The sequence below is a fragment of the Podarcis vaucheri genome (genome assembly GCF_965113315.1).
Source record: "Podarcis vaucheri genome assembly, chromosome: 7".
Lineage (NCBI taxonomy): Eukaryota > Metazoa > Chordata > Lepidosauria > Squamata > Lacertidae > Podarcis > Podarcis vaucheri.
In genome coordinates, this window is record NC_138765.1 from 52,801,083 (window position 1) to 52,824,742 (window position 23,660).

The 23,660-nt window shown below is 44.3% G+C and overlaps 1 protein-coding gene across 5 annotated transcripts in view; it reads left to right on the plus strand.

Moving 5' to 3' along the window:
- The window catches only part of ZNF469 (zinc finger protein 469), a 290,027-nt gene that overhangs the window by 99,422 nt on the left and 166,945 nt on the right, over positions 1–23,660 (plus strand). For all 5 annotated transcript variants that reach the window (XM_082229176.1, XM_082229174.1, XM_082229178.1 and 2 more), the window contains exon 3: positions 19,455–19,521. The gene's annotated coding sequence lies outside the window, so the exon portion shown is untranslated. The remainder of the gene's footprint in view (positions 1–19,454; positions 19,522–23,660) is intronic.

Below are 23,660 nucleotides of genomic sequence, written 5' to 3' on the forward strand. Positions count from 1 at the left end.
CACATTACGTTATTTTTTGTGGAAGATAAACTGCAGCAGAATGGAAACAATGGAGCATGCCACAAATAGAAGTCAGAAAGAAAAATGGTGCTCTGCTTGCTGTTGGGCTCCCTGCCTTCCAGGTTGTCAATCTCAATGGTCACCAGCCACCACTGCTTGGGTGTTATTCCTGCTGGGTTCCCCCTAACTCACAAGACAATGCCTGTTCTTCATGATAGTTAGCCAGAACCTGGGGGTCCTGCAGATTCAAGAGGTAGCAGCCAGAACAGGGTAGAGGGATTCTGTCTCTAGCATATTGTGACTCTGGAGGGTCTTTAAAATAACACCAGCCCAAATTTTCCAAGGAATCAAAACTTTTATCTGACTGAGTACATTGTTTTGTTTTTATGTGTACTACTGGATGTTGTACAATCAGGTTATTCTAAGCTGGAGCTTCTGGCCGGTTGGGGCTTTGGAAAGATCCTTGTCTGGAAATGGCGAACTTGCACATGGACTGGAAATGCTTTCTTCCAACTCAACCTTGTTACAGCTGGCCCCGATAGGGCTTTCTGTACTTCTTTTACTACATCCACTTTGATTTCTCCGGACTCGTTCCCGACGCTCAGAAGGTTCCTGACTTTCCTTTTCTCCTTTGCCCTCTCCTTGCTGCGTGTTTCAGGACCATAAACATGATTGATCACCATTCTCTGTGACCTGCTGAATTATTTACGGATCTGCTGGGACCTCGGGGCTGCCAACGAACAGGCGTGCTTGGCCAGGGGAGCAAGGGGGCCAAGGGTTGAAAGGGAAAACCTCAGCGCATCCTGGAACCTGCTTGGAGCAGAGTTGAGATGCAGTGCCAGTGACCTCCCAAAGAGCTTTTATCTTGCACTTAATCGAAAGGGGTGTTTCGCGCGGGGAATCTCTGAACAGTATCGGCTTGGAGGCTTTTATGCCTGGACTGTGGGGTGTGCATATTAAGGGGGTTATTTTTATTCTTATTTTAGTGTTGTGCAAATTCACTCCAGACGGAGAACCAAAAAAAGGCTTCATCTCCCTATTAACTCTCTCGCCCAATTGCTCTGAAGCCGCATGCTAGACTGAGCTGGCCGTGGTTGCATATGTGGTTAGGGTACCCGGGGAGTAAAGTACCGTCAAGCCAGGATCATGTGGCCCCTTTCTCTATGTGGCGCAGCTTCTCCGTCTGGTGGGGATGAGTCCATGTTGAACGCTGACATGGCATTTTGCTGTCCACATAATGTTTATTCTGGGGTGGGTCTGGGAAGGTGCTTCCTTCCTGGGAGAGCTGCAAGAAAACTATACTGCAGCTGTGGCATGCAGAAAAGTGATAGGAAAGCTGGTAAAGAGAGGAAGACAAATGCTAAATGAGAGGTCCTACTTCACCTTCTCTCTCCCACTTCAGTGATTTAACAGAGGCCCCCCCTGGAAAGGAGGAAGAAAAATGGAATGAGGGAGCAGGGCTGCACCTTTGTTTTTGAGGGCTGGGATGATACAGAATGTCTCAGTAATTAAATAAATTAAGGTGACAACAGTGTTTTTTATTATAAATATTTTTCTTCCTTTCATTTTATAACACATATTAACAGAGAAAACAATTCAAACAACAGATAAAGATTAAAGCAGAAAAAAACAAAACCATTAGACAAGCAAAGTTACATATGGGTTAAGTAATAAAGTCCAGGTCATAAAAGGGGAAAAAAGAATAAAAGTTGTCTTCACATAAAGAAAGGATATGAATGTTATTTGACAAAATTCTATACAATTTTGTTTCTGGATATTAGCAGCTTTGCAGTGTTTAATGAATAAGTAATTGGTTAGAGTCATCAGTTACAAATTCAACTAAGGTTCAACAAAATGGACATCCCTGCTGAACCAGGCAGCAGATTTTGCTGAGGATGTCAGTGTTCCCTGCTTAGAAACCAACCTGCCTTTATCTGTGCCCCTAAAAAACCCTGCTGCCCTATGAGGGATGACTTAGGGTTCCTCGGACAATTGCCCTTCTTCCCCACTTTTCTTCCACTTCCTGTGCAGTCAGTTGCCATGCAATTAAACTGAGAAAATGAGATTTGCCACAAAGAAGCTGTGAGTGATTAACAGCATTGGTGGGCAGGCTTTTGCTGAGCTGTTAAAACCCATTGAGCTAATGACTGCTTTGGGAAAGCAGTGAAAGTCATGCCTTCTTCCTAGCAGCAAAGATAGGTCACTACTAGAATTTAGTATCTTCAAAGCCAAATGGTAGGGAGGGAAAGGGAGGCTCCAGAGGGATGGACCTGGGTACAAAGTGGGAAAGAAATTTGATTGTTTGCATTTACTTCATTTGCACTTTTGAAAACAAAAGTGACACAAAACCCAGCCACCTGAATTTTGCAGTTCTTTGAATTTTGCAATGCAGTTCTCCAGCCAAGTGACATTTAGAAAAATGGAATGTGTGCATAAATACATATTGTTAAAAGTGTGGCGGGTCAGTCTGGATGATATCTTTGGGTCCCTTCCAGGCCTGTAGTCCTATATCCAGTGAGGTTTAAAATCTATTAGAAGAGGCCTCTGAACTAGGCAGACAAGTTTCTTTGTAAAATAATGGCCTTAACTGGTTGGTTAAGTACTGCCATTTATGTGTCCACAAGACATGTTGTCATAGAGATAAATGGGCGGATCTTTCCCTACCTGATTTGACTGGAGGCCACATCATCCTAGGCTGCAGAGCAAAAGACCAAGGAGGCACTGTATATGAGAGTTTTGGCTGATGCTGAAAGCTGGAGACACATCTTGCTCTGCGCTGGACCCAGAGTGCCAGCTTCTGAAAAAGGTTTGTGGGAGCCCAATGCGATGTCCTTACGTTATACATGTGAAGTTGCGAGGAGTCATGGAACGGAGGTGAACACAGCGGCAGCACAGCCCCCCCAACCACTGAGCCACACCTCTCTCTCTCTGTCTATCTATCTATCTGTCTATCTATCTATCTATCATCTATCTGCAGTGACAAGGAAATGTGGAACACTGAGCTTAACATTGAAAAATGAGAAATTGTGAGATACTGAAATTGACAGACTTGCTTATCCATAGCTGAGCAATGGCCGAGGCTGAAGATGAACTCATGCTTTCCTCTGCAACTTACACCATCAAAGAAAGGTGTGTGGGGTTGCCACAGTTAGGGCATAACTACTCAATAGAACCCATTCCCTCCTTGCCCTGGGGAACCCTCAGAGCTATGAAGGAAGTGGCTGTGGATCTTGGACAGAGAACCCTTCACGCCCTTCTTTTGGGTGAAGCCGCAACAGTGAAACAGGAGTAAGCCTAACCCATTTTGTACAAAACCTCATTTTCTCCAGGAGCGGCTGCAACTTTGGATGCCTCCCTTGGAGATGAAAGATGTGAGGAGCATCTGGAAGCTTCTAGGACTCCGGGTGCTCTGGTTGAAGATTTATGCAGGGCAAACAATTGAAAGGCAGATTTCCACCATTTCTAGCCAGGAGGCTGATTACGCTAGCAGGGGAAAATCTTTGTAGTTGCTTCAGAAATAAGGCTGCTAAAAAAAAATAAAAATGCTTGGATGGATGGTTTGTTTGTTGGTCCATGTTTTTAAAATGATTTTTAAGAGTATCTCATTGTTAGGAACATAGAAATCTGCCTTATATCAAGTCACACCAGTCGTCTGTCTAAACTAGATTTTACTTAAATCATAATTTGAGTAGGGACTTGTGGACCTCTGTCTGCCCAGCCCAAGAGCTGAGCCAAAAGAGGATTCCAGAGCAATCTGAAAGACATAGCACAAAAAGAAAAGGGGCAGGAGGAGATGAGGAAAACAAACAAACTCAGGCACTTGTTCTTCATTACATAACCCTTATAATAATTAGCTGGAATTGACGGAACCATGTGAAAGCACAACTCTCCTGTGTGACATCAGCAGTACAGAAAGAGGAAGGAAAGCTGCGAAATGATCCAGTTTTAATTGTGATTTGCTTTGTAAAGCTGAGAAGAGATACTAGGGGTTGCTGTTGTTTCCCTGCTGATCTCCTTCAAAATAATGGGGCTGAGCTTGTAATTGTTAAGTCTAATTGCATCCCTGCTAGGCTATGTAGGTGGGATCAAAGTGCCCCCCCTCCCTCCCCCCTTCCCCAATTTTCTTTTGCTGGGCTCAAGAGTTGCCAGCTGATCCGAGGCCAGTTCCCAATGGCTGCCATTAACCTTAAAACAGTCTCATATTGTTGGCTTAATGAGTCACCCTTGTATCAACAGAGAGGCCAGCCAAAGATATCATTTCTTCAAGGGGAAATTACTGGAAAAGACAATCCCTTCTTAAAATCTAGCCTCACCTCCCGCACTGGCACCCAGTAGCCAACCTCGGCCCTGACTTGGCAGAGCGCTATGAGGTTGGACGGGTGTTGTATGAGGGAAGAGGAACGAAGCTGCATGCAAAGGAAAATGGAGATTGCCCCCCTCCGTCTTTCTTAAAATATACTCTGATGTCACCCACTCCTTGGGTGAGGAGCATGTTTTGTGTTTTGAAAGGGAAGGGGGAAATAAATGAAGATTGCAGTGTGTTCCCCTTTGATTAGGGCTTTGCAGGAGAGAAATGTCTGCCTCTCCTTTAAGAGCCAGTGTGATGTAGCAGTCAGAGTAGACCAGAATGCAAATCCATACTTGGGCATGAAACTCATTTGGGTGACCTAGCGCCAGTCACCACCTCTAGGCTTAACTTACCTCACAAGTTTGTTGTGGGGATCAGATGAGAATAGGGAGCACTGTGTACGCCACCTTGAGTGGGATATTAATGCAAATAAATAAGAAAAAGCGAAAGAAAAATAACACAGTTGCATCAGTTCAATGACCCATCTAGTCCATCACCCTGTTCTCACAGTGGCTAAACAGATGCCAGGACACAAACACAACAGTACTCCGTGCCCCTGCCATGGCTTCCAGCAACTGGTGTTGAGAAGGATTGGTGCCTCTGACAGTGGAGGTAGAATGTAGCCATTGTGGCTAGTAGCCACTGAAAGCGTCCTCTTTCATTAATGTGTCCAATCCTCTTTAAAAGTCATCCAAGTTGGTGGCCACCACTGCCTCCTCAGGAAGGGAGTTCCATAGTTTAGCTATGTGCTGAGTGAAGAAATCCTTCTTTTTTCCTGTCCTGAGTTTTCCAACATTCATCTTCATTGGATGCCCATGAGTTCTGGTGTTACAAGAGAGGGAGAAAAACTTTTCTCTAGCCTCTTTAGAGGGGGAGAAAGTTTCTCTTCTCTACGTTTCAAGGCTAAGCTAGCAAGCTGAAGCTGCTGCCCAATTAACAAAACCCCCAAGCCCCCTAGCTTCTCCATAGCTTTGTCAAAATGAGTATATTAGAAAAAAATGTATTCACACAGTTGATTTCGATTATGGAAAATGACTAATAAGTGAGACAATCAATTTCTGTTCCTGGTTTATTTTATTTCAGAATTCTCTGACATCCCTATTGACAACATAGCATAGGACAATTATATTTTCCCACCATAGCATATGTTTAGCCTGGAGAAGAGAAGACTTGAAGGTGATATGCTAGCCATCTTCAAATACAAAGGACTGTTACATGGAAGAAGGAGCAAGCTTGTTTTCTGCTGCTCCAGAGGGTAGGACCCAAACCAATGCATTCAAATTACAAGGAATGAGATTCTGTGTCAACATTAGAAAGACCTTTCTGGCTGTAAGATCTGTTCAAAAGTGGAAGCGACTACCTCAGAAGATGGTGGACTCCCATTTGTTGGAAGTATTTAAACAGAGGCTGAATGGCTATCTGCTAGGGAGTCTTTAGCTGTGATTCCTGCATTGCAGGGAACTGGACTAGACCACTCTTGAGATCCCCTCCAACTCTACAATTCTATCATTCTGAAAATTGCCTCATTGCCTTTTACATCAGTGGAGGACAACTCATGACAGAATGAATGAGTGGGTGAATGCAGCATCATAATCAGGGTAAAAGACTGACAGCAGGGCCATCCAGGCAGGACTATGGGGCAGAGATCCAGAGCACCCTACTCAGTAGAATGAACAGGAGAACTCCCAAGCATTGTAGGACTGGCACACCACAGAAGGAAGCAAGGGAAGTAATACTGTACACATGGCTGTCTAAACAGACGCACCCCCAAGACCATTAAGTCCAGGATCCAAAGTTACCAAACAGTGCCACTGATGAATGGTGGGGCATGCTAATCAAGATGTGTCCCGAAGGCTTGTGGTATAAGGGAAGTGAAGGTGGCTGTGAAGAGAAAGCGCAAAGAAACGGACTTCACAGGGAAAATTCCCTCAGAGATGCTGATGCATCATTCCAGAGTTTCTTCCTTCTGGCATCTGGTTGGTTTTAAAAGTGGGTCACTGTGTGTGGGCATGGGTTAGAGGACATCAGCAGTGGTGCACTAGGGACATACCGGAGGTCCCTTTAATCCGGCATCCTGCCTCTGATGTTGCCGGTGTTGTATGTTTAAGAACATGTAAACTCTCCATAATGCACCTAATTGTGCAATATTCCCCTATGGGAGAGGCTGCTTCCTAGACCCAGCTGGCGCATCTGTGCTCCGTGCGCGAGCCTCATCTTGATCTAATATTCGCTCCTTGGCTCTTCCAATAATGAACTCAGAGCAATTTCCCCCATGCTTTCACCTTTTAAACATGCTCTCGTGTCTTTGAGTGCACTTTCCGTCCGTCTGTCTCCAGAAGCTTTAACTTGTCCAAGAAGTAAAACACGCTCCCTGGAGGTCCCAGGCTCTCTAGCAAAGAGAGCAACGAGGGAAGGAAAGGCGAGTTTGAAGGTTGAGAGATGGGCTTCCTGGACACGAAAAGATTCCCCTCTTTTGTCTGCGCAGCCTTGGCGTTCAAATGAAGTCAATAACTCTGTTTGAAGGGCTGCTGCAAGATGTTTCCATAATTGGGGTTTGGGGCTGGGGGGGGGGGAGAGAAAGAACAGGCTGGATAACTCAGAAGAGCATTTGTAGCAGGACACGGGGTCAGAACAATGTCAGTTCTTTAGTTGCATCTACAGTGCAAAAGACAAGACACACAAGGCCTGATTTGGGTGTTGAGGATGCTTTCTGTTCTGTTATGGCCACAATTAAAAATGGCTAAACAGACCCCCGCCCCTCATGCGGATCTTATCTGATGTCCTTGTGGGGAGCTTTTCCTCTCTGGTGCAATCTCTGAGCCTGACCCCTGTCTCCTTCCGCTGCACCTGGTTGAACTTAATTCCCCCGTGGAGCTGTCCATGCTTCAGCTTCCTGCCTTCTGCTGCTTCTTTCATTGGCTCTTGGGCAATATATCAGGAGCACTGGAGGAGACTGGAAGTATCTACTCTTCAGTTGCCCCTTCTGCTTTAAATTATGACCCTGAAACATCTCCTTGTCTCCACATATCACAGATTTCATCAGGTTAATTCTATCACCAAATAGTCTCACAGTTCATTCTGTTGTCCCGCAAACTGCAGTTAAAATGTGTACCTGCCTGCTAATGAAGCGGATTTCTCCCTGCCCTCAGTTTCTTCCCCCTACCATGTATTAATATTAGCAATTTCTGCAGTTAATTTTCTTTCAGTTTAGAAAAGTGCAGACACAAGAGCTGAATCTGGGAGTTGGGTTGCCATTCTCTTTAATATTGGGGAAACCTTTAACAGACGGGAAACTGCTGGCATTCTGCCTGGCACACCATCCTTCGAGAGCAAGGGCAACATTTTTCCCACTTTCGCTTTCTCATATATATTTTCTTTCTCCCCCTCTTATAACACTAGACCTCATGAACAACCGATGAAGCTAAATGTTGAAAGAATTCAAGACAGAGAAAACAAAATGCCCCTTAACACAGCACACAGTTAAACTCTGGATCCTACTCCCATATGAGTCAGTGATGGACACCAATGTGAAAGGCTTTAAAAGAAAATTAGACAAATTCATGGAAGATAATGCTGCCAATGCACATGGAGCCACAATGACTATGTGTCTACCTCCATTCTCAGAGGCAGAATGCTTCTGGATGCCAGTTGCCAGAAACCGCAGGAGGGGAGAGTTGCTGTTGCACTCAGGTCCTGTTTTTGGGCATCTGCTCTCACTGGGAGAGCAGGATGCTGGACCCCCTTTGACCAGGATCTTCTTACATTTTTATGTTCTTAATTCAGTGGAACTTTCCCATGTTAAACTTGGTGTCAGTGCAACAGACCTAGTCAATGAGGTGGCACTGGATTATTGCAAGGAACAGAACTTCTGCACGTCTCTGCTGGGTGACTCATCATTGTTTATAGCAGGCTGCTTGGAGGACACTAATGGAGTGCAGAATTCTCTTACTGCAGTCTGGTTATTATTATTGCACCAATGTTGGGGGGCGTTACTGAGATCCCTAATCTTGGTTTATTTATGGAGTTGGCTTTAGTTGCTTAAAAAAACCCCATTTCATCTGTGATTATGGCTGTCCTTTGTCAAGAGAAAGACTTTGGCACCGTCTTGCTTCCCTTTTGGATATTACAATCCTGGCTGTTTTGATATCTCTGACTTGAAGCCTCATCTTAAGGGATGGACAGTGCTCATCAATTCCAGCCAGCCATCGGGGGAGACCGGCTAAATTCCAAAAATGATTTGCAAATGTTCTCTTCATGTTTTCTCAATAATCTTAGCATATTCTGAGGGAATGCAGTGTACCAAGGTAGTGTTCTTGGGTTTTTTTAGCTTGATAAAAGAGGGACCATTTCTTAGTGGGGCAACCCCTCCTTTGCATGCAGAAGACCCCAGACTCATTTCCTGGAATCACCAAGTTTTAAAAAATAAAAATCAAGTAGGACATGATGGGGTAACACTCTGCTGGTCAGTCTAAAGAGCTGCTGCCAGTCAGAGTAGACCTTGGGATCAAAAAGGACCTAGGAGTAGAAGAGGCATTTTAAAAGTACAGTGGTACCTCGGAAGTCGAACAGAATCAGTTCCAAAAGTCCGTTTGACTTCCAAAACGTTCGGAAATCAAGATGCGGCTTCCAGTTGGCTGCAGGAAGCTCCTGCAGCCGATCGGAAGCTGTGGAAGCTGCATTGGACATTTGGGGTCCAAGAAGGTTCGCAAAATGGAACACTGACTTGTGGGTTTGTGGCATTCAGGAGTCAAAACATTTGAGTCACAAGGTGTTTGTTAACCAAGATACGACAGTATAGTGCAAAAAAGTCTGAGCCTCAGAAACAAAACATATGGGCATGTACAAAGTGTACATTCCTTGCCAATGAGGAATCTCTGTATTTAGTAAGCTAATTCCACAACACAACAGTATTCCATATTTTTTCTTTACATTGTATGGTTCCTAGTAATGGCGACTGGTGATTAATAAACTGTTGGTTATGTATTGATATTTCTTGATTTCACATTCTTATGAATTTGGTTTGGGGCTGATGGCAACTTTATAAGCTCATCAAGGCATCAATGAACTCAGAGGTTTGGGAAGCCTAGTGTGTGAAGATGGGAGAAAGTTTCAGAGACCTTTCCATCTGGAACCCTGATGTGCAGTATAAGGGGTCAATCTGTGTTGGTGTCTGTTAGGCTGTTGGATATGTGGGGGACACTTTGACAAAGCTTGAGGCTCAGGAGAGCAGGGGAAAGCTATTGAGCTTGAACACTGAGGATATCCAGGGTCCATGCTTGCAAATTCCAAGGTGTACCTTTAAGTGGAGACCACTGGTGTCGCTTTAACCAGAGTTTGCTGCTCTGATCCTTAACTCTTATTGAATACTCTCACGCAGCACCTCTTTTGTTTCAACTTTTATTATTTTCAATTATAATTCAAAGCAGAAGCCTTCAGCATACTTAGTGGTGTGGACTACGCAAAATAAACACATTCACTTTCTTGTGACACTTACAATATCATAATTTTTCAATATGAATTAGCTGATAGTTTATTTTGGACAGTATCTTGGCTGCATCTGCCCTTGTAGGAGATTTATGCCAAATGCAATCTTTTTGATATCAAATATTACTAAGCAACTGAAACCCCAGATGGGCTTGGACAGGAGTGGCTGAGTAGGATTATATTGTTATCACGTTCCCTACATTAGTAGGTGAGGAATGCTTAAAAACAACAACACGAAAACCTCCTCATATGTGTTAGTGCAGTTTAAATCAATGGGGGGGGGGAGTAGAATCTGGTATTGTTCAGATACCTTTCAGTCTCCCATTAGTCCTGCCTGAAATAATGTTCTGTGTGATCTAAAAGTTTGCCAATGGATTTTAGCAAAAACAGGGAACGCGGGTGGCACTGTGGGTTAAACCACAGAGCCTAGGACTTGCTGATCAGAAGGTCGGCAGTTCGAATCCCCGCGACAGGGTGAGCTCCCGTTGCTTGGTCCTTGCTCCTGCCAACCTAGCTGTTCGGAAGCATGTCAAAGTAGATAAATAGGTACTGCTCTGGCGGGAAGGTAAACGACATTTTTGTATGCTGCTCTGGTTCACCAGAAGCGGCTTAGTCATGCTGGCCACATATATACAGTCAAGCTGTACACCAGCTCCCTCAGCCAATAAAGCGAGATGAGCACCACAACCCCAGAGTCGGCCACGACTGGACCTAATGGTCAGGGGTCCCTTTACCTTTACCTACCTGTTTTTCTAAGAAGCACAAACATTGCAATAACCTGTGTGTAGCTGTTGTGAAACCCATAGAATTGTAAAGTAGAGATGGACACCCGAGTCCTAGACAGGCTAAGTGGAAGTGAACCCCATGGAAGCCAGAGGCACCTTTCTGGTGTGGGCACACAAATGGAACCCTTTCTGGTGTGGGCACACAAATGGAATCCCTGTACACAGGTAATTTGTAGCCCCAGAACATGTGCAGCGCACCTTGTGGATCTGTGTAGTGAGCAGGATTGTGTCTATGACGAGGACCAGGAGTTTATGGTCAAGACTGTAGCTCAGAAGACAACCAACAAAAGTCCTTGTGAAAATAAAAAAATTCCTTCCAGTAGCACCTTAAAGACCAACTAAGTTAGTTCTTGGTATGAGCTTTCGTGTGCATGCACACTTCTTCAGATACACTGAAACAGAAGTTGCCAGATCCTTCTATATAGTGAGAAGGTGGGGAGGGGTATTACTCAGAAGGGTGGTGGGAATGGGAGATTGGCAGATAGCTGAGATGAGCCTGTTGACGACTCTTAACGACTGCAATAGGTCTTACAGGAAAAGGCAAGGGATGAGAAGGTGAAAAATGGCTTAGTCATGTATAATGAGATAAGAATCCAATGTCTTTGTTCAGACCAGGTCTCTCCATGGTTTTAAGTTTGGTAATGAGTTGCAATTCAGCAGCTTCTCTTTCCAGTCTATTTCTGAAATTCCTTTGTAGTAAAACAGCTACTTTGAGATCTTGTATAGAATGTCTTGGGAGATTGAAGTGTTCTCCTACTGGTTTCTCTGTTTTGTGATTCTTGTGGTTGTTAAGAGACTTCAAGCCTGGAAGGATAAAATACACACTATCTGTTACACAGGGGTTTGAAGACCTTAACACCCTGGCTGCATTTGAACATGCTTAAAAAAATAAATTAAATTAAAATTAAACACCAACTTTCTTTGGATACCTCTTTGGACATCTGGATGGCATATAATGGGATGCAGCTAGATTGTGCCACCAGATGGCAATGTGGAATCCCATTTTTCTCTACCCGTTTTCCCTATTTAAATTTATGCTTTAAACTGAAACACTTCTCTGATGTGTCTAGATCCAGCCTTGATTTGTATGTGTAAACTTTAGAAGAATGTACTGGTGCTTATTGTATTGGTAATGGGAGCTCCCCGCCCCCTTCTCTCTCTCTCTCTCTCTCTCTCTCTCTCTCTCTCTCCATTTTGTTTTCTTCTTTAATAACTTTGATTGAAAAAAACTGTATCTCAGAGCACATGCTTTGCTCATGAAGAAGGTTGCCTCTCGTTTTGATCAGCATAATGAGTTGAAGATGGAGCTGTCTTTGAAGATGATCCAGAAATTGCAGTTAGCACAGGATATGGCTCCTTGACTAGAAACTGGTTCTAGTTGTTCGGGTCATATTATATATGCCTGTACTTTCTCATTCTCACTGGCTCCCAATCTGTTTCTAGTCCAATTGTGACAGAATCAGGAGTGCCAACTTGGACCCATGACAGTGGGTGCCCGGGGCCATGGGTGCCATGCAGTGTGCATGGCCCTGGCACCAAAATTTGTGTGTGCCCAGCCCCTTCATGGGGAATTTTGTGGGTCTCAGGTACCCAGTGCCCTAGGGGGTTGGCATCTATGCTCTGAATAGCCACTTATTTCCATACATACCAACCCAGTGCCCTGAGATCATCACTGGAGGCTCAACTCTGTGTACCTCACAAGCTGAGATATGGAAGGTGACTATCACTGGATTTACTCTGGTACATCTGGATTTACTCTGGCTGATTTGCAACAGATTGGCAAGGATTCTGGTTTAAGAAATAGCAGCAACAATATGACACACACATGCCCCAAATGTATGCTCTGAATTGAAGAGAGGTTGGGGTAACCAGGAGTGGGGTTTTGTCTGGAAGTTCTGCTCAGATCTAGGACTCAGAACAAATTTCTGGGCTCAGAATTCTCAAATTCTAAATTTATGTTGTGTGCTGCCTGAAATCCAGGAGAGCTGTTGCCACTTGCCAGGCTGTGTTGCCAGTATAGAGCTAGGTGAACCCAATAGTCTGGCTTGGTCTGAAGCAGCTTCTCACAATATGAGCATGAATGGGCAAAAAAATGCTAGAAAATTGCCATGGAATTGTCACTGCAGCACAAACTTTAGGAACCTTTTAAAAAATAAAAATGCAGAAACTGCATTTTCTTCTTCCTGCCCCTTCCCATCTGCTTTCTCTGAATCAGTTTCCAGCTTGTAAATCTTATTCCCAGTAGGCTCTATACTAATTAGGTAACTAATAAAATTTAGCAAACGCCAGGCATATTATGAGAGTGATTGCGTGATTGCTGAAATATGCCTCATTAACACCCGGCAGGCACATCCCTTTGCTACAAAAATAAGCAATCACAGCAAAGGCCTTGCAAGTGGCGGTGAGGATAATTGTCCTCCTTGCAAATGAACTTCAGAGGCCTGTTCAGCAAATGGATTCTTTGGCGATGTGTCTCAAAACGTGGCACCCTGGTCATGCACAGTCCCTGCATGTGAGCAGGTGCTCATACTTTGGGCTTCCGGTTCAGACAACCATGGGCAACACATTGTTCAAGGAAGGAGGCGCGACATTAGAGGTGAAGTTAGGAACATGGCCTCACCCCCATGTAAACATGGCAGTGCCTAACATGTGAGTAATGTGTTGCCATGCAACCACTGGTCCATTACAGAGAGTTTAAGCAAACTTAATCTGTCCCCATCTAGCCCCTACCAACCTGTTTCCTTACTTGTAATCAGCCGAAGGGGGGCACTCCTGAGTGTCAGAATTGCCACGGTAAAACTCTGCATAGAGGAGGATGAGGCAAGACTAGAATTAGCTGGCTCTGCCTGTTGTTGGCTCTGCTTCTATCTACTGTGAACTCTCTGCCTTGTGCCGTACCAGTTCTAATAGGCAACAGCCACCGTTGCCATGCAGACTTTCTAGGGGTCCTGTTAAGATCTTACTTAAGAAGAGCCTGCTAGATGAGGCCAGTGGCTCATTTGATCCTGCATCCTCTTCTCACAGTTGCCAAGCAGATGCCTCTGGAAAACCTGCAAGCAGGTGCGCTCTCCCCTCCTGTGGTTTTTAGCAAACTGGCATTCAGAAGCATTGCTGCCTACAACCTTGGAGTCAGAGCACAGCCACCATGGATAATAGCCATTGATAGCCTTCTCCATGAATTTGTGTAATCCTCTTTTAAAATTGATGGCCACCACTGCTTTCTGTGGGTGCAAGTTCTGCAGTTTAACTGGATAGCTTTGCTTTTCAGCTCAAGTATACTTCCAGTGCTGCTTGGGTCTGCCTGATGGAAAGGTTCCCACATAGCCGTGGCAGGGGGAGGCGGGGGGCAGCAACCCACAAATGAACAGATAAATCACAGTTTGTGTATTTTCCACCTACCTTTTTTGTTTATTTATGCATGTCCTTACATCATTTTAACTGCCTTTCAGCTTAAAATACACTGCTCAACATGCCAGGGTATTGAAAAACAGCCGAATCAGCGCTCCTGATCTTTTTGACACATATATGTTTTGGAATTATTATTATTGTTTAAATCTTTCTGTGTATGCCAGAATTTGTACTATGTGTTGTGGTGAAGAATCAGAAACCTCAAATGGTGAAAAAATCGTTTTATGTCAAATGCTTGTCCTTGAGTTTGGTAATGAAACTTTCAGACTTCTGTCATTGCGGCTCTAAATAAAATTAAATGTACCGTGTGCAGGGGAGACCACAAAAGCAGAATTTTTTCTTTTGGGGCGAAATGCTCACCAATTTGTTTAGCAGCTCCACTTAAACTAATAGCCATAATTGGGAAGTTGCCTCCTCCCCCAATCCAGTTCTCTGATTACTAATAAGAAAATGACAGATCTGTGTTCTTTTGCTTCTGAATTCTATTGGTTGAAATGTCAGCTGCCCTGCTGGGTCAGAATAAATATCCATTTAGTTGTCAGGATTCAGTCCTGCCAAAACTTAGAATCTGGAATCTTCTCAAGAGGAGGAGCTAAGGGAAAAGGATCTCTCAGAGGATCTCTGCACCATCAGCAACACTGAGGAGTTGGTCAAATCCAGGCATTCCTGGCCCAGGCCCAGATTAAGACCTTTAGATGCCCTTAAGCACTAGAAAGATTATGGTGCCTCCCATATGCAATTCAAAATAAAAACAATATTAAACCATTCAATAAAATTTTAACAAACAAAACATGAATTTACTGAAACACTTGACAAGATCAGATTTCCTCACACTATTTCATTCTATGTCAGTAGGGTGCCCCTGTGGTTTAGGTGGGGATACTTAATAAAAAGGAGAACAGGAAAAATTGGAGAGGAGTGTGGAGTAGTGCATAAAGAAGGCTAATGAAGTTCTGATTTTCCTCATGGTGACTACTTTGATGTTATTGAGTTTTTATAAAAAATATCAAACTCTTTCATTCATTTGTTGTTGTTGTTTAGTCATTTAGTCGTGTCCAACTCTTCGTGACACACACACACACACGGTGTCCCTGCTTTGACGGGACTCTAACCAAGAGTTTAGTCTGCCTATTGGGGACTAAATGCATTCATTCATTCATTCATTCATTCATTCATTCATTCATTCATTCATTTTCTCTCTCTCTCCCCACATCAGCTTTTGCCAACCTGGTGCCCTCTAGACGTTTTAAGACTGCAACTCCCATCAGCCACAGCCAGCTGGTTGTCAGTTCCTTGTTTTGGAAAGCCACACTGACATGATGTTTGTGAACTTTCTTGTAATAATAATAATAATAATAATAATAATAATAATAATAATAATACAGATCTCAGCTGAATGAGCTGATATTGTGACTCAGATTTCATGCAGCTGCTCCTACCTTTTCTGCCAGGGAAACTTGACAGAGAGAGTGACAGACAACCTGTCTTTTGCTTTGACTTTTCCGATAAAACACATGGCTAGTGAAGCAAAAACCCCACATCTTTTTTGGGGCCCACATCTTGCAGTCTTTGAACATGCTCCAATTTGAGAAGAAAGGGGGTGGCTATTGAATGCATGAGCCAAGCATGCAGAGTCTGTGTTTCAGAAGATAACAGGTCATTGCCAGGGTGGTTCTTTGCTTGAAGGAGGCAGTCTCCCACCACCAGGCAAATTCCTTGGCCAGCAGTGGCCTTGGTTTCTCCCGTTCCTTTGGCTAGTGCTCTGCCTTTCCAGATGTGAAGTGATGAGTGACTCACTAGCTGTCATTGTCCCACCTTCTCCAAGCTCTTCTGAAGCCTTCTCTGTCTGCCCTCTAGGGTCCATGTAACACCTTCCTACAGATGCAACTGGAATGGGGGGGAAGCAGGGGGCAAATCTGGTCCCTGGCTCATTTACTTCTAAACCAAAAGGAGCTGGTGTGTGTGTGTGTGGGGGGGGAATCCAGAGAATGTTCTCTAGAAGCAATAATGATAAGATTAGTTATTAGGGGTGGGAAGAACTTACCCTGAGTAGCTTTTCATCTTTTTTTCTTCTTTGTTGAGCTGACTGGTGGCTGCTTTCAGATGAGGAGGCAATTTGGTTTGCCAGGACCACTGACTCTGTCACCTTGCCCTTGTGGAGACCTTGTAGGGCTGCATCTTCATTGCCAAGGCTTGGGAGATAGTAGACTTGCGGAAGTGGGTAGAGAGCAGTAGTGGAACTCTCCCCAGACCAAATCCATCAATGGCCCTTGCTTCATACTTCAAGTGTTTTTGTCCAACTGGAATGTGTCTTTGAACTCTGATCATGCCTCTTAGGAACATAGGAAGCTGCCTTATACCAAGTCAGGTCCATCTGGCTCAATATCCTCTACACTGACTGGCAGCAGCAGCTCTCCAGGATTTCAGGCAGAAGTCTCTCCAAGCCCTACATGGAGATGCCATTGGGGATTGAACCTGGGACCTTCTGCTTGCAAGGCAGATGCTCTACCACTGAGCTATGCTTAGGGCCTTTAAATCATGCCTCTTGCTTGCCCAGATGCAAGATAGAGAGGGGTGTGTCAAGTGTGTGTAGGAACTAGCCTTCTGTGAAAAAGGTGACCAATATGCTTAAGCCTAATTAATGTGTGAAGGGGTTAATGCCATAGAGTAAGATTCCTGCCTCTCTCCCTCACCTTGGGTAATCAAGCCTATTGCTCCCCTTCAGTCTACCTGAGAAGCTCAGTGTGTAAAGAGGTCTGAGCTGGTTGCTCCAAGCTCAGCCCACATGGCTCTTGTGTTCCTATACCAATAATTTGGGAACTTTCACCCTTGTAACAAAGCCAAGTTTTACTGCCTGTGCAACTTTTTTCTGAATGTTGTATGGAAAAAGCACATGATTCTGACGTTTGGAGAGTTTGTAAGTAAAACATTTGAAACTTACCAAACATTTAGTCTTTTTCTACGTTATGTAAGAGGGAAGCTTTGGAACTCACATGGACATTTTTTAAAGGTCTAACTGCCTGTATTTCCATGCTTTGCTGCATATTGTGATTTTAAATCTCCTGGAGCTTTCTCGCCAAAGAGTACTTGCCCCAAACCTAGATCTTGGAATCCTCCTTTTCCTATTTTGCCACCAACAAAATCTGCATTTTTTTTTGCTCTGCCCTCTTTTACTTCTGGTCCTGCCCACCGTGGACATGTGGCCATTGGAAGTTTGCCCATAAGGGAAAGTGTCCCTCAGGCTTGAAACAGCATTGCTCTGATGTCAGTGTTGCAGTACATTGATTGGGTGTCCTAACCTGGGCTGCTTGACAGCATTGACCTGTAAGCATAAAGTGCTCACTGTTGGCAGCTGCCTGATGGTGGAGGCCAGAAATTGTAGTATAGGCCACTTAAGTAAAACACTGATCTCAAGAAGAATCGACTTGGAAGCCAGTGTTCAAGAGCATGTGCTACAAAATGGTCTTCAACCAGAGCTCTCTCATCTAGGGACTGGGAGGGACCAGGCAATTCTTACACTCCAAGAAAGGCCTTGGCAAGGATATTTATAAGCCTTGTGTATTCAGCAGCTCTTGGAAGAGAATGGAGAGGCATGGCTCAGTCCTGGATCTAATAATTTTTGTGGCATCCCAAGTGCTTCTTTCTTCTTCATCTTCCTCATCCACAACTTTTCATGAACAATGTGCCCTAACTGCAAAGCCTGGAATGGGATCCAGGACTCATCGGATGTTTAGAAGTCTGATTTTGGCTTGGGAGACCCATCAGCCTTTGTCAATAACTTCCATTCTCAAAGTTTACAAAGCAGCGGGAGTTTGTTGTTGGCTCTGCCACTTAGGCCTGGCAGCCTCAACTGTTCCCGCTGCTGCTTATCACTTCTAGACTTCATTCAGTGCTGGCAGTCTCAGGTCCTCCATCTGGACACCAGATTTGGCTGGGACCCTTTGGCGGATGATGCATGAGGCGGAACAGAGTATGAGAGCCCTCCTAGCTCCCTCCTTCTCCAGCCTTGTTGGCTTCTGACAAGAGTGAAATCTGCAAAGTATTAGCAGATAGGGATAGGGACCCAAGGGGGACGTGTAAGGACAACAGCTGAGACATCAGTTAAAAGTCACAGCCAACTTAATCTTTGGGAGGATCGCAACGAGGAACCTTGAATGTGGGACCTAAGCAGATTTTGCAGGTTTTGTTTTCCATGTGATTTCTTCCACTGCCACCCAGTTTGGACTACAAGTTCTGGGGGGCCCTTGGGCAAGGGGCTTCCAATTGGTCCTTCCCCGTTGTGAGTGGACCAATATCCTCCTTGCCCATTTGCTTGCCCGCTTCCTCTGGGCCCAGTCCACACAACCACATGGAAGGAGAGTGCAAGAGAAGGGGATGAGGAGGCTTTCTTTCTTCAGGCCTCAGGTTCATGCCCAGTTAAGCTGGGAAATATCCCCTGCTTGAAACCCTGGAGAGCTACTGCCAGTCAGTGTAGGCAATACTGGTCTGTCTCTTTACTGCAGCTCCCTATGTTCCCAGGTAGATGGAAGAGAAGCAGCAGCAGAGTCTGGGGGTCAGTCATGGCCCCTCTGCAGGGTTGTGGGCATTGGCAGGGGCCCAGCAATGCCAACTGCTGATGCTGGCTCTGTCTTGGGATCTGCTGCATGAATGTTGTCCTGCACCCTCTAGCCTGCTGAGGGCTAGTCTGCTGCCATTTGAGGATGTTGAAGTAAGGTTCAACAACCTCAAGGTGGCATCCTGCCCTTTGTTTGACTCATGCAGCAAAATGCTTTGGGCCAGCCCAGGGTTAAACTGAGTCAGGTCAGTGGACCGTTTAGACTATGGCTATTCTCTGTGACTAATACTGGCTGAAGGTCTTGCAGGTTTACATTTATTTATTGAAAAAAAAGACTTTTATACTGCCTATTAGTCCCAACAAGGGCCCCTAAAGCTGTTTACACAAAATAACCAAGTCAAACACCATCAAGGAACATGAATTGAAATCCACGAATCAAAAGGAGCAGCGTTAAAACCTTCACTCAACGCTTAAAATGCCGCATAGGATAGGCATCTTTTCAGCGCTCGCGTAAAGGCCCTCAGGGATGAGGCTGATCTCACAGCTGGGTGTTGCCACAGAAAAGGTCCCATCTTATGTTCTCTCCAGCTGAATCTGTTCTGGCATTGGGACTTCTAACCAGGCTTTTGAAGGTTATCTTAGCCCATGAGGAGGTTCATGGTTTTTGAAGCAATGCAAAACCCTGCAAGTTCTGTTTACCAGAGGTGAAAATGTGATGGCTGCCCACCATGCTGCAAGCAGTGATTTGCTCTCAAAATGCCTTCAATTCTCCACCCATTGCCTGTTTGCAGAACTATTGTCTATTAAAACATATTTTTGTGTCCAGCGAAATATACATTTCCTATCTTTTAAAAACTTCTTCTTCTTTTCACAGATGTCCCAGCACACATGCAAATCCAGGCATTTAAATATTTCTTGCTAACTGCTGACAACTTTTAAAGGTAAGCACAAAACATCACTATATGAATTGTTTCTATTAACTACACTGTTTCAGCTATTTATTTCACTTGGGAGTGAAGATCAAGTGCAAAAGGGGGTAAAAATACCAGTTCTCTGGTCATACCTATTAGATAAAAGTCTTTGGTTGCAGAAATAAGTATATTCAGAGCCAAAGGCAATATGCGAATTGTGTTAATGGAGTGATAGAGATGGAAGCTGACTATGACATTCATGGTATTCAGAAATGACTGGAGACGTGAGACTCAGGTTTTTGGATTCAGTATGTCTCATGGCCTCTGATCTTGTGTGCGATTTGTGCTTCTGCCCAGATATGGGAGTTGTGAACCTGACTTCCATCAGCAGTGTACATCAGGCTGTGCTGTTAATAAAGCCTCAGGATGACGTGTCATTGTGGTATGTAAATGGTGGGTAGGCAGGAAGGTGTCACTAGGAAGGTGCCTTGAAGATAGGAAAGGTGGGGAGGCAGGGGGAGAGAAATTAATTCAGTTCACATCTTAATGCAAACCTACGCAATTCACAGTTCCTGAACAAATACCAGAACCAAATGCAGTTATCCTTCAAAATTCACACTTCTCTGAATTTTGCAATGCAGTTCTTCAACCAAAAAACACCTATGAAAAATGTGTACGTTGGAGGGAAGTGAACACAACAATGGGTGTATTGGCATACTGTATTTGGAAAAATTCTTTGCAGAAATGCATATATTACAAAAAAGGATATGTTAAGAAAAATGCCTATGAAAATGCGTAGGAATGCATAGACTTTAGAATGGAGAAATTAAAAACTGAGCAAATCTGAAATTGTCAACTTTCTCCCTTCCTCCTTGAAGGCACTGAGCAATGGGTTGGCTGCCATAGCTTTGGTGTTCTGTTTCATGGCATTGCCTTGTTTTGCGCATCATCCATCCAGCTTGGGCAGTTGGCAGCAGGAGTTAGGATTGTTGGTTGTGGTCCAGAGTTAGCAGCTGTCTCTTTTTCTGTTATCTGGTGAAGATTGAGTTATCTCCCTACTACTTTGTATAGTGTTGAACCAGAGGAATTAAATCTTTGTGGATTGCTTATGAACAGGGTTGATGTGCATCTCCCAGACTAGTGTGCAGATCAGAACTTAGACTATTAACCAGCATTTGCACATCCTGATTGTTCCAGCGTAGTTGTTGGTTCAACGACAACAACAAAATCAATCTGCATTTTATAAAGCACAAGTTTTGGCATGTATTTGCATGGAAGCTCAGTTCAGATATTGGAAGGAGCACACAGTTTGGAATGTATATTTGTATACAGAATCTAAGAAACATATTTTTTTTAAAAAATAATCTTTTGAAATATAATTTGTTCTGAAACCTATTTCAAGAGAACATGTCTGTATGCATTTAAATGTGAATCTTTACAATGAATTTTTTTTTGTAAAGAAGCTGATAAATGCAGAAAAATGGGACAGAAGAGACTGACGAATGCATGCATGTAAAAGAGATGCAGATTGAGAATAGGCTGGTCAATCTGTCTTAAGCTTCAGAGAATACATGGGCTCTGCCTGCTGTTTGTTCGCCTTGGCCCTTGATGGACCAAGATCACCGTTTCTACTACACCATCTTTTTGCCACCTCCAGGCATTTGTTACTTTTTAGTTTAGGGGAAAGGCGAGTAAGAGGTGACATGATAGAAGTTTGCAAAATTATACATGGCACGAAGAAGAGAGAAGAAGAAGAGTTTGGATTTGATATCCCACCTTTCACTCCCCTTCAGGAGTCTCAAAGCGGCTAACATTCTCCTTTCCCTTCCTCCCCCACAACAAACACTCTGTGAGGTGAGTGGGGCTGAGAGACTTCACAGAAGTGTGACTGGCCCAAGGTCACCCAGCAGCTGCATGTGGAGGAGCAGGGACGCGAACCCGGTTCCCCAGATTACGTGACTACCGCTCTTAACCACTACACCACACTGGCTCACGAAGAAAGCGTACATATAATTATTTATTTTCTCTATCTCTCATAACACTAGAACTTGTGGCCATCCAGTGAAGCTGAATGTTGGAATATTCAGAAGGATAAATAAAAGAAAGTCCTTCTTCACACAGCGCATAGTTAAACTATGGACTCACTCCCACAGGAGGCAGTGATGGCCACCAATTTGAATGGTTTTAAAAGAGGATTAGACAAATTCATGGAGAAGAAGGCTATCAATGATTACTAGTCATGATGACTATGCTTTGCCTTCACAGCTGGAGGCAGCAATGCTGCTAAATACCAGTTGCTGGAAACCATGGGAAGGGGGAGCGCTCTTGTGGTCAGTTCCGGCTTGCAGGCTTCCCATGGGCATCTGGTTTGCTACTGTGAGAGCAGGTTGCTGAGGCAGGTGGGCCTCCCTTCAGACCTCCCCCATCTCCCAAATGCTACAGCAGCTGCCTGTGGGGACTGGGCTTGTTAGCTTAATTCCCACCATTTGTGCTCAGGTTAGATTCAATTCATTGATTTCCTGTTCAATGAAACCATCATCCGTGCATATGCTGTTGCTCCTGGATGTGCAACAGATGTCAGAACTGTAACAAAGAGCTTAACTCTTGTGACTTCAAATCTGGTGGAAGATGGTGTGAGGGAAAACTCTTCAGAAGTATTTCTCAAGAAACTATAGGGATACCTATGGATTGTGGCTAACAACATGTGGACTTGGTTTCACATACCAGCGGTGGGTGTGCAATGGAGCCAGAGTAAAGGGTACTATATACACAGCTTCTATCTGCAGTTCCAAGGCTTACTACATGGGGCAGCTCCACACACAGATCCTGGCATCTCCTGCCAACTTCTAACTCCTGCAATTTATTTCTTCCATTTAACTGTACCGGCTCAATTGCACCATGATGCATTTTTTTAAAAAAAAAATGCTATGGAAAAGCAATATGTGCCACTTAAGAAGGGCAAAATACAGGAAGCCATCAGCCAACTAAAATAGTCTTGCGAAAGGATCCAGTAAATTTTACAATGTCTGGCTGCCATTTTTAGAATCTGAAACCAAAAACTATAACATAATACTAAGCCAGGCAGACTGTAATGGGTGGATTTTTGGAATGTGTTCCTCAGGTTCAATGTTTATTACCATTTCATTTTTGCATTGTTTTTCAATTTGAATTTTGCGGCAAATTAGAATAATGAAGTGGGGTTTTTTGTTTTTTTTAAAAAATAACAATCCTATTTTTAGCAAGAATTAGCCAGCTATTGTGTTGAAAGTATCCTGGATTTTGTAGCTTCTATACCCCAAAGGCAGTTGACCTGGAGGGAATGTATTTATTTGCAGTGGGGTGCACGTGTGTGTGTGTGTGATCGTGTTCATTGTGTAAAAACAGACAGAGAGGCAGAGGCACCGGCATGTGCATTGAAATAAGTTTCTTTGGTTTCTACCCTGCTTTACAGTCAGGATTGATTCCCTAAGCAAATTATAAAGGAAACCCACACAAATTGATATCAGCACATCTTGTGTGTTTGTGTGTAGGGGAGAATAGTTCTGACCCCTAGCATTTGGTGATGCTATCCAGGTTCCAGGGACGCGGGTGGCGCTGTGGGTAAAACCACAGTGCCTAGGGCTTGCCGATCGTATGGTCGGCGGTTCGAATCCCCGCGGCGGGGTGAGCTCCAGTCTTTCGGTCCCAGCTCCTGCCCACTTAGCAGTTTGAAAGCACCCTTAAGTGCAAGTAGATAAATAGGTCCCGCTTTATAGCAGGAAGGTAAACGGCGTTTCCGTGTGCTGCGCTGGTGCTGGTTCGCCAGAGCAGCTTCGTCATGCTGGCCACGTGAGCCAGAAGTATCTCTGGACAGCGCTGGCCCCCGGCCTCTTAAGTGAGATGGGCGCACAACCCTAGAGTCGGACACGACTGGCCCGTACGGGCAGGGGTACCTTTACTCTTTACCTTTATCCAGGTTCCAGTGCTGAGTGAAGCTGATGGGAGTCAGATGTCCAAAACAACTGAAGAGCTAGAGGAATTGCTCTAGAGAAATAATAATAATAATAATAATAATCCTTCCCAGAGAAGGATCTGGGTTGAGTGGTGTCAAGTGGGAAGAGGGCTGTTGCATTCGTGTCCTGCCTGCAGGCTTCCCCTGGGGGCATCTAGTTGCCCCCTTTGAGAACAGG